Source organism: Ixodes scapularis, unplaced genomic scaffold (genome assembly GCF_016920785.2).
Source record: "Ixodes scapularis isolate PalLabHiFi unplaced genomic scaffold, ASM1692078v2 PGA_scaffold35__2_contigs__length_329733, whole genome shotgun sequence".
Taxonomy (NCBI): domain Eukaryota; kingdom Metazoa; phylum Arthropoda; class Arachnida; order Ixodida; family Ixodidae; genus Ixodes; species Ixodes scapularis.
In genome coordinates this window covers 228,121-248,500 of record NW_024609863.1, presented here as the reverse complement: position 1 = coordinate 248,500, position 20,380 = coordinate 228,121, and the positions used below count along the sequence as shown (strand labels likewise).

The following is a 20,380-nucleotide window of genomic DNA, read 5'->3' as shown; positions in this document are numbered from 1 at the left end:
TTCATCCGAGTCACCTTCTAGAGCCAGTAGACCGCACTGGGTCCTCCGACTAATCAAGCAGCTATTTTCAAGTTTTCTGACGTGCCCGTCCTCGCAACCGAGGTCGCCGTTTGACAAGCTCATCTTCCACCTGGTAGCCGGAACCCCCAGCAAAGCGCACATGAAGGCTATAGACCGACACGCGGAGCGGCTCTGTTTACCAACACGGCCGGAGGGCCGCGCATGCGCGGTAGCTATGTGGGCAAAAGCAGCCCGGCTCTCCGTGTTTTCGCAATTGCGTTCTATGCGTGCGCTCGTTGTTGACGTTGTAGGGACGCTTGTATATTTATTTGTGCGTCGTATTTCCTGACAACGTATGTCGTATGCTATGCCCAACTATTTGAGCTCGTTGCCCGAGCCTGAACGGCAGCGGTATCGAAACTTAATGTGCGTGGACGGCGTCGCCTACGAGGATCCGTACGCCGTAAACAAGGCCTGCTGGACTTTCGACGTAAAGTTGCTGCCACGGAAGTCGACGGCTCACGTCGTCGTTTATTTAATTTTTTTTCGCCAAGCCTGTTCACGACCGACACGGTGCAGGCGTACAAGTCTCTCGAGGTCTACGATTACCTCGAGTCGGTTTCCGCACTGCCGGCGGGATCAGCAGACTGTGGGTCTGTGGAAGTGTATTTATTAATTAATTAAATACACACAGCGTCTTTAAGTCAAGGTATGATATTTTTCCTACCCTCATGACCACAAGGCATGATAAGCAGTAACGCTTTGTCCGTTCTGCAGCCTTGGCGGTAACAGGTTACAAGTAACGGCGTTGTTGGTAACGCGTTACTTTTTTCAGTAACGTAGTAACCTACTCGTTACGTTTTCATTACGTTACTCATTACTGCTTACCAAGTCTTAATGAAATTACACTTCAATTTTTCCGTGTTTTAGGCGTCAAGCCATGTTTTTCTTTGCGTTTTTTCTCCTAAGTATTTAGGTGAAACCGTAAAAAGAGATAAAGTAATTATGTTCAGTTTCTGCATGAACATAATTTTTTTTAATATATGACCTATATCGTCAAAACCGTAAAATGTGTTAAATAAAAATTTTAAAAAAGCAACGCAGAAGTAACGTGCGTTACTTTTTATCGTTAGCGATAACGCGTTCCCTTTATTTTTAGGTAACGTAGCTCAGTAACGCGCGTACCTTTTATTTGCAAGTAAGGAATAATGTATTTCGTTATTTTTTTTCGGTAACGCCTACAACACTGCCGTTCTGTCGCCGATCCCCTTCTGCTGGGTAGCACGGGCGTAGCGAGCCTCCGACGAGCGCTTGGCCGGTGCTTTGTGCGCGAACACCATAGGAACAAAATCCGGGTGGTCTCGATCAGACAACGGTTTCCCTGCACATAAGCAAGCCTCGGGACGGAGGTTGAAATGAAAGCCGCACTCGCCTTCAAAAAAGTGTTTGCCGCACAAACGGTCGTTCGCGCGAGGCGACCATTCTTTTCGATCCACGGATATTATCCACCTTCTGTGCCTTTCAGAGTCTGCCGGGAACTTGTGGAAACTCACTCCGCTGCTTTTCTTGTATATTTCGGTGTAATTAACGGCAACACAGCTTCGCGGCATGCTGAAATGCTAGGACGCCCATGCGAAACGTGCGCGCTTTTGCCCACACCCCGCGGCTCCGGCGCGATCGCAGCGCCGCCGCAGCTCCGTGACGTCAAGCCCGCGTGTCGGCAGCTTTGTTCCGTCCCCACTCCCTCTCGAGAGGATGGCCTCGCCCCGAGGCAAATCCCATTCTCTAGACGCCCTTTCCACCCAACGCTGGCCCTTTCCCTCCCCGTCTCCAGCTTCGGGAGAGAAGGTTCTTCCCTGCAGAACCTCCCGTTTGTACAGCGGCCTTTAAGCGAGACATTATGCCTAGCGTGCGTAATGACTGGCTAAAAATGGAGTTCACATGAGAAAGGAAAAAAAGGTGGTCGTCCACAAGTACACCTAGGTCTCGCATCTGCGTGGCCCGACAGATCGTTTCATTCTACAGAACCTATACATAGGATAAATTGTGACGCTTTCTCGACAGCGACATGACTTTTGTTTTGCGCGGATTTAAGAAACGATTGTTAGAACTGCACCATTCTACCACTGAACGAAGACCGTCCTGCAGCAAAGTACAGTCAGTGATTGAGGTGACCTCCCGAAACAACTTCACGTATTTTACAGACGACACCAAATCATTTATAAAAATAAGAAACAACAAAGGCCCAAGTTTCGAGCCCTGAGGCACTCCCGACACAGAAATAAATGGACGAGACAAGAAGTCAGATACCCTTACACAGTTCTGCTTTTTATGAAGATAACTCCTAAACCAGGTATTGTACCCAGGACTGAGGCCATAGTCCCAGAGTTTTAACAACAGCACTCTCGATTGACCTTATCAAAGGCTTTGGACTTATCCAGATATATTGTGTCTACTTGGCCCCGACACTGAATAATTGGAAAATCAAAATTTAAAAATGTGCACAGATTTGTCTCGACGGATCTGCCTTTGACGAAACCCTGCTGTACAAGAACAAACTTTCGTTTAAAATAATTATACAAACGATTTTACATTAGCTTCTCAAAAACCTTTGAAAATGCATTGAGAAGGGAAACAGGACGATAATAACTAACATCACAAGAATTACCCGACTTGAAAATTGGGACGACTACGGTATCGAATATTTCCATTTTTCTGGAAAGATACCATTCTGTATGGACAAGTTGAACACTTTTTTCAAGAACAGGAGCAAAACATTCGGCACATCCTTTTACAACAATGTTGGGAATACCATCTGAACCTGTGGACCGTTTAGAATTCAACTTTCCAATACCTAAAAGCACTTTGTGAACTGTAAATCTAGTAAAGGGTAAATAGTCATCAAAAGTAGTATTACATGTCACGGGTAAAGGGGTGGTGGCATTAAAAAAGCATGAGCTGAAATGATGCGAAAACAACTCACAGATTTTGGGGACGTTTCAATCACTACCGTTGCTCAGTGATATATTGTTAAGAGTCCTTCGTGGTGTGCTTTTTCACATAGCGCCAGAATTCTTCTGGTCGCTTGTTCAGGTTACGCTCCAATTGCCTGCGGTAGCGATATTGGTTGCTAGAAAGAAGCTTTTTTGTTACTTCACGACAGATGGTAAATTTTTCATACCTAAGCCAAGCTTCGTTTTTTTATATAATCTGTGGTAATGTAATTTTAACCTCAAGTAATATCGAAAATCTTTGGAAAACCACTTAGGGTACTTCTCTGGACGATTGCAGTGATGTGATTGGCCAAAGCCGTTTTGTAGCACTTTCGGAGCAGCCAAAACGGTGTTTTGGAGCAGCAAAAGTGGCCTTTGGAGCAGCCACAACAATGTTTTGGAGCAGCAAAAGGGGCTGTTGGAGCGGCCAAAGCAGTGTTTCGGAGCACCAAAAGTGGCTTTCGGAGCAGATATTCTTAGGAAACAAAAATATTCATTTCAAGTGCTGGACAAACGAAGGGCACTTTGCTCGCCGAAATAAACGAATTAAGGTCAAGTTCGACCAACTAGGGGTCTTTCAAGGTGTAACTGAAATGTCAATGACATGAGATATTTTGCAATGCTTAAGTTAAATGATACATACATATGTACCCACTATAGGTAAATAAGAACCAAACTGCACATATTAAAATTTCTTTTAAAATGACCAGCTTAGTAGTAAATATCACAGCATTAGGTTGACTAGTGATATTATATAATAAATGTAAGCAGTCTCCGACTGATGAAACACAAGCTACTGCAGTGCAATGCGAAGTTGCAAACAAGAAAAAGGTGCATTACAACCAGCGGGTATTTTTTGCTTTTCGAAACTTTCTGCAAAGCTACTGCAAGCTTCACTCTGACTTAGGCTAGTAATGAATGTCCACTTTCAATGTCTCCAAAGAGACATTGAGAGGTCCCACAAGTGTACAGTGCTGTACGCGCTACCGAGCAATTCTGAAAGACCGCTTGCCACCGTTTTACTGATTTCCGACGAGCCAGATTTTCGTCAAAAGTAAATGTAAAACAGTGGATTGCAAGCGTCCCGGCTGCTGCCTCTGTCATGCAATCATGTTTGCATGCACTTCAGGGCAACTTCGGCAGGCTTGCAGCTGCACGTGCTTTGTCGTGCGAGGGGAGACGTCCAGCTCGATCGAAACCACACTCCGTCGCCAACTGATTCCAAAAATGTATGTAAAATGTAACTGCCCAGCATGCGAGAATAAACAGCCCAGCGGCGCGTGCTTGCAAGGCCGGCAGGCGAGGTACAAGCTAAACAGAGAAAAAGAACCCGAGCGCATCGATGCAGGAGCAGGACATCGCGAGTCAGGGTCAAAACGTTCTTGGGGCGCTTTGTGCAACGACTCAATTCGAGACAAACAAGCGCACTGTGTGGGTTCAACGTGTAGATATTGCCTTCTTTGCTTTAGCTCACTTCTCTTCACCAACTTTCTTTCGCGACAAATTTTTTAAGCACCGGGGTCCCTCTTGAAAGAAAGCCAACCGAGAGAAACCTAGATAATCAATACTTCCACACAGCAGTCTGAGTTAAAAAGGGATTTTTGTAGTAATATGATTTAAACAAGAACAGGAATGTTGATGAACATGTGGCGGTCCTTATGTTTTAGTTTAGGAAGCTCCATATCTGTAGCTACATGCGGACTGGCCGGCACGGACCAAATAGTTTTCCCACGGCCGTTGCTTTCAGAAGAGAGTGTTTCAGCTCAAGAAGTAACTCCCGCCGCGCAAAAACATAATTTCGTTTCACAGCGTGACGGCATGGCTGGTACCGAGCACGTTAGCGTCGGAGCGTTCGCACACGCCCGCATCAAACACTGAAAAAAATTTTAAAAAAATGCGAGACGAGTTTTACGAGACGACGAGAGGGCGAAAGAAGAAACGCCGGGGAAAAAAATGCGAGACCGGATAGACGATGTAATTAAAGCAAGGGTGCAGGCGAGCCGGTTCAATACCGACACTGGAGTTTTGTTCCTGCCCTACGTCCCTTCTTTTCCCCGGCTCCAGGGTTACATTGCCACGATTGATGCAGGGTACATTGCGTCGGACGGCCGCTTGCGCCACCTAGCTCACGCATGCTCAATTACGGTACTCAGTTTAGTTTCGGTTTTGAAAGGCGACCGAAATGGTCCTTTGGCGCAGGCTTGGCGCCAATTACCCATATTTTGGCAAAATGTAGCAGGATGTAGGCAGGGTTTAGCCAGTTGGCACAGTTTGGTGCAGCAATCACATAACTGCAGTTGTATATATCATTCTATATTATATAATAATAATATAATCAATCAAGCAATCAATGAAGCATATAATATTATATCATATAATACTATAATAATAATAATATTAATAAATCTTTATTTTACGTGCCCACAAACAACTTTACAGTCTATGATGTGGTGTACATAAAGTAAATTAAAACACAGCACTGTATCAAACATTAAAATAGTTGTCACAATGAAAATATAAACAGATAACAGAAACTGAAAGACTATACAGAACCCGCCTTACAATAAGTAATTCAAGGACATCCACTTTCGCACATAAAACATGAACTGGTTTGAACAAAGAAAAGGAGACACAGATGACATACAAGATGGGTAAAAGGTTAGCACATTCCTACTGTGACCCTTGACGGAACATGAAAGTCTATGAAACGCAACAGATCAATTGAATTCACTTTTCCGTGTACAACTTTGTGAAGAAATATAAAATCTCTGTATTGCCTCCGCACAGCAAGCGTGTGCAACGCAAATCGAAGTAACGTTTCATAATGGTAAAAATATTTCCTTCCAATATAACGGTCATACACAATTCTAATAATTCATTTTTGCATATTTTTCTATTGAAAGAGCCTGAGATAACGTTAATGAATTCCAAATGATTGAGCCAAATTCTAATCTTGACCTCACTAATGTCTTAAACAAGTGCAGTAAACAACGGGGTGTAGAAAACTGGCGACACAACCGTGAAATCATTCCCAACACTCTCAGTGCTGCATTCACGGTTATAGACACGTGATTATTAAAGGATAGTGAACTATCGATGAATACACCAAGATCCTTGATAAAAGGAACCCGAGGAATCGGGGCCCCTCCCAAATTATATAAAAAATAAAGTATGTCACGCTTTCTGGATAACAGAATTGATTTAGTTTTCTTGGGGTTAAGTGACAAGCGGTTTTTGGCACACCATTCAGAAACACGTTCTATGTCAGCCTGGAGACGGGAGAAATCAGATAGTGACCTCACACTTATAAAAAGCTTAACATCATCGGCAAAACAAAAGAATTTTTTTGCATCTGTAATACGGGAAGCAAGATCATTTATGAACAAAAGGAATAAAAGTGGTCCCAGGATGGATCCCTGGGGTACACCAGAACTTGAAATAAACTCGTCAGAGTAGCTATCAGAAATGCGAACAGAGTTTCGACGACCAATGAAATACGTGGAAAACCACGCGCAAAGATGCGGGCTGAAACCATGCAAGGCAAGCTTCTGTGGCAGTAAATTATGACATACACAATCGAACGCTTTCGACATGTCAAAATAAATTGCATCTACCTGTCCCCTACTTGACACCACTGGTGCAGAGTAACGAGCATAAATTGGACTCAACTGATCTACCCTTCAAAAACCCGTGTTGAGATGCAGATATCATTGGGCTAAGGTATAAGTAAACACGTTTATATATCACTTTTTCAAAAACTTTTGCAAAACTACATAACAATGACACAGGACGGTAATTATTAACCATTGTCGAATCACCGTTTTTAAAAATAGGGACAACTACAGACACTTTCCAAAGCTCGGGAAAGTATCTTTGTGCTAGAGACATATTAAAAATGTGCATCAAAACAGGGGCAAGTAAAGAGCAGCAGCCTTTTTATAATAAACATAGGTATGTCATCAACACCGCTCGATAATTTGGGTTCCAGTTCCCTCATGGCTTCTACGATCTCTTCTGCGCCAACAGTAAACGAAGACAAAAAAGCATTACAACCAGCATTAGTGGCACTAAAAGAACTACTCATAGGAGGGGAATAACACGAACGAAAGAAGTCAGCAAAACTATTCGCGATATCAGCCGAATAGAATAGAATATTAATGAGAGAAATGAAGAAGCAAAATAAATAGGTTAGGTTATACCAGAAATGTTTATTAAAAAATAAAAATAAAGCATAATATAAATAAAAAAATTAAATACATAATAAACAGGTTACGTTAGGTCGACGCCTTGGTAATGATGCGCAACAAAAGGTTTACAGGATAGTTACAAAAGTATTAAAAGCTACGAACTTCGGGTTAAAAACATCAAAATCTTGGTCCCCTAATGGTCACGGGGTCAAAGAGATCTGGATATTTTAAGATCTCGATAATGAATTAATCCATGAATATATTTGCACAGGAAAACAAGAACTCGGGGCATTTGCATCGTTCCAAGTCTCGCATAAAAATAATAAACAGTACGACCACTCTAACATGTACAGTATAACGAAGAATCTATGTAGACACCAAGATCACGCGAGCACCTGACTCTTGGCAGGGGATCCAACCTGGTAAGTGCCTTTTTTTTTTCCTCTAGACCAGAAATGTTTTTTCTAGGCCAGAACAGGCAACATTACGCAATAGTACCATACAAAATGCTAAAAAGAAAAAACAAATGACACTACATAAATACAGAACGACGGAGAACATAGTACATTAATAATTCAATCGAGCAATGACACAAAATTAAAACATTGGGAGTAATGACAGAAAAATATTGGAACGATATGATAAATGTTGAATTTTAAGAAAAAAAATATTTTTCAACACTGAAAAAATAATTAAAAATACTTCCAATGTTATTTTCACGCAAAAATTCAACCTCAATAAGTTCTTGTAAGGTCAAAGGACCTCGACGAGAGGAACATTACCGAAAATTGGCGTTCTTTCTGCTCCGACAGGGAAGAATTTCCCCTTTTCAAACTTATAAAAAAAAATATAGAGAAAAACTATTTGTGGTCAAATGATTCACTCATTCGTCCGCATCTATGGTTCAAAGTGCGCACTCGTAGCATGAACTGGTGATTTTCTACGATGTTAAGGAAGGAAACAATATCGTTTAGATTAGGAAGGCAAAAAAAGTACGCGTCGCGCGCGACGTGTTTTCAAGTTTAAAATAAAGGCAGATAGAGGTTCTTAATTTTTTGTGCCGCGAAAGAAATGTTTGTACACGGAAAAGGATTTTCTTTGAAACCAGATAGTTGTTTTTTTTTTATTATTATTATTATCATCATTATTTTTGCGCGAACACAACTTCGAATCGCGTCGCGAGCGTGAAGCCGGCCTCTATACGTCTTGACCCGTTTCACTCTCTAAGGCACCGAAAACATTTTTTTTTTTTTTGTGCTACCGAAATATATATTTTTTGAAAGCTAATGAAATTCTTTAAGAGTTGAAGAGAGGATTTTAATTTATTCTGAGTTAATCTCCTTTTATTTCGATCAAAACGCTTACTTGGAAGGCAAAAGTATAAGTTTCGCGCTCTCTGAGCGGTTGGTCGTTCGTAAGTCGACAAAAAGGTATTAATAAACGCAGATAGACACTCTTAGTATAGCGTGCCAGTGTCTGTAGGAGACGCATGGTACAAAATAATTTTTTTTCGAACGAATAGTTCCGGTTTTATTATGACTTTTAATGAGAACACGGAACTTCCAATCGCCGGCCACGCGCGAAGCCGCTATCCCCCGTTTCACCCTCGAAGGCACCGAAAACTTTTTTTCTTTTTTTTGTGTGTTACCGAAATATATATTTTCTAATATGCAATGAAATTCTCTGATAGGTGTGAAAAGAAATTTAATTTAAATGGAATTATTTTATATTTCGATTTCACCGGATACTTGGAAGGCAAAAATATATTTCTGAGCATCTGCTCGTTTGTAAGTTTAAAAACGGTATTAATAAACGCAGATAAATTTTTTGTGCCGCGAAAGAAGTGTGTGTACAGGACCCACTGATAATGATTTCCTTTTAAATGGAATACTTTCGTTTTATATCAATATTTTTACACGAAGATTTCGAATCGCTAAAGTTTTATTTTCCTACTCGAGAAGGAAAAGCATTTTTATTCTCTTTCGACCTTTCCAGCGGCAGTCTCGAACGAAGCGAGCGGGGAAAAAAATGCTGAGTCACTGAGCTGTGGACGCCTCGCAGCGTCCGATGTACCGCACAGCAGATCAACAACGCGTGCTTGGAGTGCGTTCCACAGCCCAGCAGACAAAGATGGCAGCGCGCAGAAGGCGATTTCAGAAATCGCCTTCTGCGCGCTGCCATCTTTCCTCGGAAAAGGCGAAAGCAAGTGCCCGTTGGCGTGAATGCGTTGGGAGTCTCCGGATGAGAAAAATAAATATTCGGAATATTCAAACTATACGAAAGAGCTGTAATCAAATACCTTTCCTTGCTTGTCGTCTAGGTGCGGACTCCTCTCGTTGCTTTTCTGTCCACAGTTCACCAGGAAAGTGCACACAGAAACGGCTCGTTGAGGTGGGAACTTTCGTAACGAAGCACAATTTAAAGGAAAAGTACTTCTTCACACGACACAGGGAAATGCGCGAGTGTTTCAGGTTCGTAACGACGCACTTCACAAGAACAAAAAGTACTTTTTCACCACGAGGCTCACACGTATATGCGCGGGTCTTTCAGGTAGCACTGAGGTCACTCTATAGTGTTCCTGCGTAGTTTGGGATGAATTTCTAGAAGAGAAAAGTGGGTAATATAAAGAAAGGGTATAAGAGATTTTTTTTTTATTTTAGATTTGGTAGTTGACAATAAGAGAATTGAATTAGGAGGGATTATTTAGGAAACGTCGACGCAGAACGTCGACGCACGCACGGCACGAGGAGAGACAGGTCTTTTCTTAAAACACAGCACTTGCAGACGAAGACACGTAGATCGACGACGCACCGAAGCGTACGGCTTCTCCTCGGTGGTGAAGGAGACGCCGAAGAGAGCGATTACGGAGCGTACCAGGCTCACGGGAACAAAGCGCGAACGAATTGCATCGCTTGCAAGGCAGCGGCGGCAGCCTTTGTACTCACTCGCGCAAAATTCTTTGCAACACGACCGCTAAATACTCGACAAAGCATGAGCCGGACGGGTACTTACACGGTCAGTCCTCAGCCACAACTGAAGCTTCTCCGGGCGCGCACTTTTCGGAACAAAGGAAAGAGATTGAGTGAAAGCGAAAAGAGGGAGAGAGAGAGAAAGGAGCGAACGAGAAGAGGAGAAAGACAAAACAAAAAAAATGAAAGCCGCTTACAACTCCCTGTAACGCCGAATTAGAGCGCAGCTCTTGAGGAGGAGGAGGGAAGGGCACTGGGGGGGGGGTTAAACTAACCAGGGGGGGTCACGTTACCTTGGGGGTCACGTGACCCCCAATGCCGATGATGTCATAACTGACGTCACTGATGACGTCATCAGTGACGATGACGATGCGGGTACCGATGACGTCATTAGTGACGTCACTGATGACTTCACCAGTGATGATGACGATGACGATGCGAATGTCGGTGACGTCATCAGTGACGTCGCTGATGACGTCATCAGGGATGATGACGATGACGATGCGGATGCCGGTGACGACATCAGTGACGTCACTGATGACGTCATCAGTGATGATGACGATGACAATGCGGATGTCGGTGACGTCATCAGTGATGATGACGATGACGATGTGGATGCCGGTGACGTCATCAGTGATTATGACGATGACGATGTGGATGCCGGTGACGTCATCAGTGATGATGACGATGACGATGTGGATGCCGGTGACGTCATCAGTGATGATGACGATGACGATGCGGATGCCGGTGACGTCATCAGTGATGATGACGATGACGATGTGGATGCCGGTGACGTCATCAGTGATGATGACGATGACGATGTGGATGCCGGTGACGTCATCAGTGATGACGATGACGATGCGGATGCCGGTGACGTCATCAGTGATGACGATGACGATGTGGATGCCGGTGACGTCATCAGTGATGATGACGATGACGATGTGGATGCCGGTGACGTCATCAGTGATGATGACGATGTGGATGCCGGTGACGTCATCAGTGACGATGACGTCATCGGGGGGTCACGCGACATCGGCGGGGGTCACGTGACCTCGAGGAGGGGGCCACGTGACCTCAGGGGAGTCACGTGACTTCGGGGGGTCACGTGACCCCCCACGAGGTCACGTGGCCTTGGTGGGGGGCTCGCGCGGTGCATTATGGGACATTTCCCATGATGCACCGCGCGGTTACGCCGACGCCGACGGCGACGGCGACGGCGACGCCGACGCCGACGCCGACGCCGACGCCGACGGCGACGCCGCTCAAGCCGGAAACGGGCCCCTAAGAGCTGCGCTCTAAAACAACGGAGAATTAAGCGAGGGCTGTTGCCATGGGCAACCAATACGAGCGCCCGCTCGAAGCGAGTGGTGTGTATTCGATACACCAGGCGGCGCCACCGTCGCCCCTCCGGGGTAGGGAGGCTGTAATGAGGGTGGGCGCAACTCAAAACCTGGAGAGCGTTTGCAATTTAATGGCGGCGCCTGAGGGAGAGGATTCGAGAAAGGATATGCGCCAGTGTTGCCTGCACAAGAGCAGGCGCCCGCTCTGTTGCAACTCTGTTGCTCCATGCGCCTTTCCTCCTCTCGCCTCCCATTGCAAGCAACGAGCGCCTTGGCGCAGCCTCTCTCGCTTCCTTCTTGCTCCGAGAATTGCAAAAATGTTCCAAAAGCCGGGTGAATTCATGATTGAAAAGGTTTACTCCGACTTAACATAACAAATTAATAACAAAAGGTACAACCTTTTGTTATGTACCTTTTGTTATTAATTTGTTATGTTAAGTCGGAGTAAACCTTTTCAATCCGAGAATTGCAAACGTCGAGCGGAGAAAGCAAAGTTGCCAGACAAGCAGCAACGTCCAAGATGGCGGAATTTACCATTTTTCGCGTTAAAAAAATACTTAACCTATCGCAACAAAACTGGTGGCTATGGAAAAGTAATCATTTATACCTTGTGTAAATTATTCAAGCACCTTAATGGGCTTTTATGGCCCGAGTTAGGAAAGAAAACGACCCTTTGCCCCATAGACTCCCAGCAAAATTTAGCAATTAAATGGCGTCCATGTCCCGTGATCGCCGATCTAGCAGTTGCACCCACCCTCACTTGAGCCTCCCTACTCCGGGGTCTCCAAACCATAGTTATTATAATAAACGCTAGAGGCTCAGCTGGCGCTAGTGTCTACGGGACTTCCTGTTGCAAATTGAAGCAGACAGCATGCAGTCTACTTTTCCAGTCTTCCTGTGTATTCCTATGGGAAAACGCGCGTGAATTTTGTCTCGTCGCCGGAAAATAACATTAATAACTTTTGTTATTTCGGTTGTACCGGATAGTATGTACCTTCATTAATATTGTTAAAGTGTAATTGCTTTAGTCACAGCATTTTTTCTTTACCACTGAACGATGCTAAACTTCGCTATATTTCAGGCCCAAACCTCTGTTTCATGGCAGGTATGTAGAAACGAGCGACGATTCCAAGCAAAATAACGATCGAAAGGAATGTAGAGTGTTCAAAGTTCGCCAGCGTTCCGTTGGTGCTTATATATATTGCTAATATGCCTGTCCACTCACTATATGAAAATGACCCGTCGTGCATCTTTACGAGTGGTTAAAAAAACATTCAAAACGTACAGAATAAAGTACGTGGGCTACGAAAGGTGCATTTTCTTATTATTTCCTATGTTGGGCAGTTTTTATCGCGCACCTGTTCTCTGGCTTCCGCCTATTTGCAAAGATTTGGAGCGCGGGTGATGATTTGAACACAAAACAAGCATATTCGCATGTATTCATGAGCAGAAAGAAAAAAGCAGTATTTATTTATTAATCGAACTATATTACCTGACTTTCAATTTATTTTGATCGTCTGCAAGCACAAGGAATTACTTATCCAGTGTTACTGCGTAGTTCTTGCAGTCTCTCTTGGTTTTCCACATGTCCTTCGTTCGTTCCCCACGCTAGAGAGCGCCGGCGCCGTGTTCGCGCTAACAGTGTCCGACAGTGCACATAAATACATGTACGAAGCGGTTTTAGCGCCGTTTTTCTTGCCACGATTTTAAAATAAAAACGCCGTAACTGACCAATTATTTCATCTGCGTGTATGGGAAATGTTCCAATGTGCCTAGTAGGTACGAATTATTCGTGATATTTGTTCTCATAATCGAGCGCAGAGTGAAAATGCATTTGCTTTTTCCCATAGAAATGCATTACCGGAAGTCAATTTCGGACTGCTTGCTGTCTGCTTCAATTTGCAACAGCACACTAGCGCCAGTTGAACCTCTAGCGTACATTATAATAACTCTATGCTCCAAACAGGGCCGACAGTGGTCCCACTCAAGGCGACTTCCGGTAAACGGGCGTTAGGCAGCGCCCTTCACCACATATCGCGAACTAAACACTTTTTATGTTTTTGATTTCTTGTTATAGTAGCTGTGTAAAAGTAATCGTTATAAAACAGAGTTATTACACCAGTGACGCTAATTTTTAAAAATATAAAAGACCCCCTTTTTTTTGCGTGAATGAATAGAAGAATGCTTGACCTAGAACCGTTACACGGTTACCCAGGGTTACGACCAACGAGAGGTGTCGAGGCGCCGGGCTACGGGCTGCTACGAAGAGTGCGGAGTACAAACGGTGCAAATGCGTTTTTGGCGTTTAAATTCGAAGCATTCGAAGCTGGGAATAAAACGCCCGCTGAGAGGCTGGTAAGTTCTCTATTCGAAGTATTTTTGCTGCAAAAAAGCAGAGTGTTACGTATTATGCTTCGCTTTTATTAAAGTCATCTGGACTCACTTTCATCCTGCCTTCTCCTTCAAGACCACTTGACGCAGGCCGTGGACTGGTCCATCGCCAACCACCTCAGATTCAGCCATACCAAAAGTGCCGCTATGCGCTTCAGCGCCCAAAGGAGAGTGCACCCCCTATGCTACTCGATGTCTGGCACCTCTGTACCGGTGGCTACACATCTCCGGATTCTTGGGGTCACGCTCATTCCCACTCTCGATTTCACCGCCCACGTGTCGAGTATTGTGGCGAAGGCTCGCAGAACTCTTGGATTCATTACCAGGGTCTCGCGCTTTTGTGGCCCGGAGGCCTTTCGAGTACTCTACACAGCGCTGGTACCCCCACGCCTCGAGTATTGTGCGTCCATCTGGAGCCCACATCAAACTCACCTCACACAGCGCCTGGAGGGAGTTCAGCGTCGTGCAACACGGACACTCCTGGCACGCACCCGTTGGCCACTTGCCAGGTCACAGTCATACGAGGATCGACTTAGGGAAGTGAACTGGCATCCTCTTGACCACCGGCGGATCGTAGCGCGTGTCAGACTTTTGTGCCGACTCCTGGACGGCTCAATGTGCCACACTTATTTTGAGAGTGCTGTTCGGACCAACAGGCGTTCCGGGCAACCTGAGCAGCGCGCACACTCCGACATGGGCACTCTTTCGTCCCAGCTGCAATTTCATTTCATTTCATTTCATTTATTATACTCTCAGGGCCCGAAGGCATTACAGAGAGGAGTGGAAATATATACATCAATATAAGGTGAGCAATAAAAACAAAACGCAAAAAACAAACAAAACACAAGGTACAGAATCGCTATGGAACATTGTTAAGAACATCAGTTATGGCGGTTTTAAAATCAGCAGCGTCAGTAAGTGAGACTACGGATGCGGGAAGGCGGTTCCAGTCGACGGAGGTCAGAGGTAGGAAGGAGGCATAAAAGGTGGAAGTGATGCAGTAGGGGATTCCTACTTTTAGTGGATGATCGGTGCGCGGCGATATGTATGATGGTTCTGAAATTAATGAGGCTCGAAGTGCTGGGTTAGAGTGATACATTTTGTGAAATAAGCAGAGGCGAGCTATTTTTCTACGAAAGGAGAGATTGGGCAAATGTAGAGACGCTTTCATGGAGGTGACGCTGGCTGTACGGTGATAGTTAGAAAGTATAAAACGTGCGGAGCGATTTTGAATGGATTCAATGGATGATGCTAGGGATACGCCAGGGTTCCAGATAGAGCCTGCATACTCAAGTTTGGTGCGCACTAAAGTTTTATATAGGAGAAGTTTGAAGCTTTCCTGGCGGCTCCCCTAGACACACGCGTCCCCTTACCTCGGGACAGGCAGGACTCTGTGCTTCTGTGTCGGGCGTTCTCGCGAGCCCGGGGCAACCATTGTCCCTAACTCATCACGTGGCGAGTGTCGCGGTGGGGGGCAGACGTGTGTGCCTCGTCTCCTGGTGAGCTGGAAAACAAGGCACACACGACTTTTTTTTTTCTTTTCTTTTTTTTTGTCAGCGCCTTTTTGTGGAAGGACACGCCTCCTACCACAGGGTGGGGGGGGGGGGGGGGGGGGGGGGGGGCTTTAATGTCGCACCTTGGTGGTGGTGGTGGGAGGGGGGGGGGGGGGGGGGGGTTCACCGTCCCTGGAGTGTTCTGCAGGTCGGCCATTAAGATTGCTTCGGAATTTTTTTAAATGTGTGATTGTTTGTTTTCTTGCTTGATTGTTGTCTCCCTGACTGCTTGTTTTCTGTTTTCATTGTTTTCTGGGGGTCGGCCAGCAGACGCTCTCGCGTACGGACTCTCGCCTCTCTGCTTCGCCTCGCACGCCCCCCAGGACACAGTTCGCTTTTTGTGCTAATAAAGATTATTAGTATTCCGTGACAAATACCGTTGAGGAACTCGCCGTTACACAGACTCGAATGCATTAAATTCAAACTATATAAACATGTGAATATTGTAAGGTGCTGACTTCCCTCCTTGCATCGATGAAGCTAATGCCGAATCGCCTTTCTATTCGGAATCATGAATAACAAAGTAACCACGGCTTGGCACACGTAGAGAGAGGCTCGAAATTGATGCACCCCAGACGAAGATGAAGAAATCGCTGAGCGCTCTCCCGCTTCGCTAGTTTCGATTTAGAATTTACTGATCGCGTTCATTTTAATGTGTTCTCAAGTGCTGCTCCTGAAATAAGTGCACCCAACTAGTGCAAATGTGTAATCGTTCTGCTAGATACAAACCATAATTCAAATCGTGTTTAAAAAATGCTATTTTTGGGGAAACTAATGCTGCGTTAAAAATGGCAGTACGTCTCCTTGTCAATTATAGTGATCGAAAAAAAAAAAATTAAATGCCCATATCAGTTTAAAAAAAAGAGGGGAACAATCTTGAGTCGAAGTTGGCAAGGAAACTCCTGTGTTTGCAATCCCCGTTCCCGCGACTTGTCCCTCAGTCCTCGCGACCTTGCCAAATAATCGTTCAATAGGTGCTCAAGTTATGAAGAGTGTGTTCTTCAATTCTGTAGAATTACTTTCCCACATGTCTCGGGCGTCTGACAGGCGATGTCTCATCCGATTATACAATGCCCTGGTTCGTTCCCGTCTGGACTACGGGGCAATTGTGTATGGATCAGCACGGGAATCTGTTTTAAAAATGCTAGATCCTGTCCATCATCTTGGCCTTCGACTTGCTACAGGAGCTTTTCGGACTTTGCCTATAATGAGCTTGTATGCAGAAGCTTATCAAATTTCTTTAGGAAAGAGGAGACAATATCTTAGCCTTTGTCATGGATACAAAGTTAAATCTGACTCCGCACATCCGCCTTTAGCTGCGTACAGACTTCTTCTCTCTGTCGACTTTTCGAAAACAAGCCAAGCATTGTGCGACCATTAAGCTTTCGGCTTCAGAGTATTTCGACCTCCCTGCAGCTTACGATCCCTGAGAATAGCATGATTACAAGGGTCGAGAGCATTCCTCCCTGGAGTGCAGTAAAAGTTTCATGCGACTGGTCATTGACCAAATTTCATAAGAAATCAGTCGAACCTCTCGTGATTCAGCAGGAGTTTTTAGCATTGCTGGATAAGTATCAAGATTACCTTCAATTTTATACCGATGGTGCCAAAACCTCATCTTACGTAGGTTCTGCAGTGTTTTCACCAAAGTACAAGAAAGCAAGACGTATCGATAGCATTGGAAGTATTTTTACTGCTGAGCTTTATGGTATAATGATGGCCCTTGAACATATCTTAGAGAATCATGCGATGAAAGCTATTTTGTTTGTTGACTCTCAGAGTGCCCTACTCTCGGCTTGCTTTCTTACCGACACAAAAAAAACTGGCTTACACAACAAGTGCGTGTAAAGATGCACCGTGCTCTCCTACTTGGACTCAATATTAAACTCTGCTGGGTACCGAGCCATTTAGGAATTATCGGTAATGAAGGAGCAGATAAGCTAGCCGCCTCTATCAAGGATAACATTAAGATATGCCTGAAACTGCCACATGAAGATTTTAAGGCAGCTTTGTGGGTGATTTCAGATAAGATCGACCAAAGGGTGGCTGGTCGACATTTTTAAATCAACTGATGTTTTTATATGACATTGTCTAGTGTCTGGTATAAACGAATCCACACTTAGTTTTGACCAGAAAAAAAATTTGGAGACAAGAAAAATCGTAAGGCAGGGAGAGGTGGACAGTTGCAATAACGCGCACTGATGGAGGGGGCAAGTTTGAAAGTGAACAATTAAAACAATAAAATTAGGAGAATTTTAAAACTTTTTACAAACAAATTATGGGTACAACTTGCTTGTAATATAAAGTAATAATATTTATTAAAAATTTATTTAGTTTTCTAAAAATTGCCCAACATGCCTGCTCGAACGACAAATGGCAAACTTTGGAAATCTGTATCTCATGAAATAATTTAATCATTATTACATAACTTGCCGACGTTATTTTACTAATATATGGCTATTATTGAAAAAATAAATAAGGTATCTGAGTGACACAATAGTTACAATATATTTAGGCAAACATGGGAAAAAAATCAAACAAAGAAAAATTCCAATGCGAATAAAAAAAAACACCACCTTCGATTTTTTTTAAATTTGGGTACCCTGTTATACTCTATTTCGGCATTCATTTCTACTAAAAACATGTTGCATCATTGCACTGTGAAAGAAGAAACAACTCCCCAAAGTAGGGTCCTTTTTCAAAGCCTACACTTAGCAGTGTCCTATACAAGAAGTGACTCTGAGTTCCAGTTTCATGAAACTTGCACAAATCTTTTATATACATTTATTCAGATGAGGTCATTGATAAAAAGAGCGATCGGTCACACAGTAAAAGGGAGGAGAAACTATATACAGCATTTTACATAAGCGTACAAAGTGGTATCATATTAGAGACTAATGATTTGAGAAAAGATGATGCAGTGTGAAGTTGTACCTTCCGGTATATTTTACATCTAGAGTAAAATAAATAACTTTACTTCCACACACAAAAACAAAGATATAATAGTAAGATATTTAGGTTGGCTGTGTATTTACGATTACAAACAATTTCAGGTGACGGATGCCATAGTGCCTAACTGGAGCAGCTTCGATGCTCTCGGTGTATGAATGAATCGTGGCAAGCCGATATATTTTATCCTGCTCGAGGATAACATTTTGGGATTTTTTTTATAGTGATCAGATAAAAATTATTAGTAACCACCAACAAAAACAGTAGGTTAAATACCCCGTGAAGAAAAATGTGATAAATAAGATGTACCTGCATTCAAAATGAGCAGTCCTTGGGAAATCAAATTCGGCACTTTACGCTAAGGTTTTCCTCGCTGTACCCATTTAATAAAGTTGCTTCCAAGCAGATCCGACTGTCCGTGCTACATATACGTCACAGGTCCCTTCTGTTGATGACTTGCTGAGCCGCCACGCGTGCCAAGACTGAATGCCAGGGGAGGCGCGCACCGTCAGCCACTCTTCTTTTTTTTTTGTTCACGATACCGAACAACCTCATTTTCGTCCAGATATACAAGATGCACGCCTTTCAGTTTCTTTGATAGAACGCTCACCATTGTCCTGGCCGTCTGAATTGCGCTTACTGAACGTTCTCTCAGGTTGTTCAGCGTGGCCTGGTGCTTCACGAGTCCGCCAACTCCGTCACATGCATTTTTCCCATGTCCAGATGCAGAAAATAACCACTGGGCTTGTGGGCAATCGTCCTTTGCAAATTGGTGAAGCTGGTAGCGATTCTTGAAATGACTGGCGGCGCCGTCACTTACGTACGTCACGTACGAGTATACCGCAACGTTGTCTTCAACCCACTCCTTCACTTTTTCTAGAGCCAAGCAAGCGTGAGCGGCGTCGTGACACAGGTCCTCACTGATGATGGCAAAGCTGTTTGTATTTTCTTGTCGTCACTACACATGTAAATATCGAAACTTGTTTTTTTTTTCCAGTGATATGCTTGCACTTCGTCAGGAAGCACGATGGTCCAGTTTTCAGCAAAGTCAAAATGAAAGACAATGCTCCCGCGTTGCATGCACTGTTTTTCATCGTAGATCGCTTTACCTTGCGTTTGCCGGATATGGTTGTGAAGTACCCAACTTCCAACCGTCACTTGGATGACTTTTAGGAAAGTCTCAGGTTCCAAAGTTTTTTTCACAAGGTCGCCGGACTCCCATGTTGCAAGCACAATCTCTTCATCCTCCGGGATATCAAGTTCCTGGAGTGTAAGAAACTGGCCTTTTGGGCAGTGATCACAGTCTCCTTGAAGGCACAGTTCTGTTGCTGGGTCGCACAGAAATGCCGAGTTCATTTCACCAGTGTTGAATGTTGAGCCTGTAACGTTCTCTAGAGCAGCAATACAAAGATAATAATTGGCGCAGCGCACACAAACGCACACTTCCTGGTGGGGAATACATTGGACCCATCTAGGGCGCAACGAATAAAATTTCGTTAGCCCAACGCCGGAATCGGGATGCTTGTCTTTGTATATACGGAAGGCCTCTCGTATTGAGCGTGTCATGAAGCGCTTTGGCACGAACGTTTTCTCTCCGTTGAGCATGACAGAGATGACGTCCTTCTGGTTGGGACTTTGGCGCGAACATTGTAGCTCGTCTTTCGTGAAGTACTCTAGGGCAGCAGACAGGTTCTCAGGGCTCACCTTGCACCTCGTGTAAGGATCCGGCTCATACCACACGCCATGCTTTTCCTTGAGTTTTCGGGATTTACTGATGAGGTACATTGAGGCCTGTGGAATCATCTTTTGAACCTCATTCTTCGTCAGTGTTGACGGCAGGAGTGTAAGCAGTTGACAACGTTCCCGGAGAGAGGTGGCGGTTTCAAAGGCCTGCCGAAAGTTGTCCACCCACTCAGTGCATGTGGAGCATGTTGGTTCGGACGACCCCGATGGTGCGTCCCTGTCGTACGCAATACGTAGCCTTGAGCGTATATTCTT

The 20,380-nt window shown here is 44.3% G+C and overlaps 1 protein-coding gene across 1 annotated transcript in view; it reads right to left on the bottom strand.

Annotated features, from left to right (window-relative positions):
- Positions 1-9,724, bottom strand: part of LOC115310940 — a 77,163-nt gene extending 67,439 nt beyond the window's left edge. Inside the window, exon 1 of the mRNA XM_029969443.4 lies at positions 9,480-9,724. The gene's annotated coding sequence lies outside the window, so the exon portion shown is untranslated. The remainder of the gene's footprint in view (positions 1-9,479) is intronic.
- Between the last annotated feature and the right edge of the window lie 10,656 nt (positions 9,725-20,380).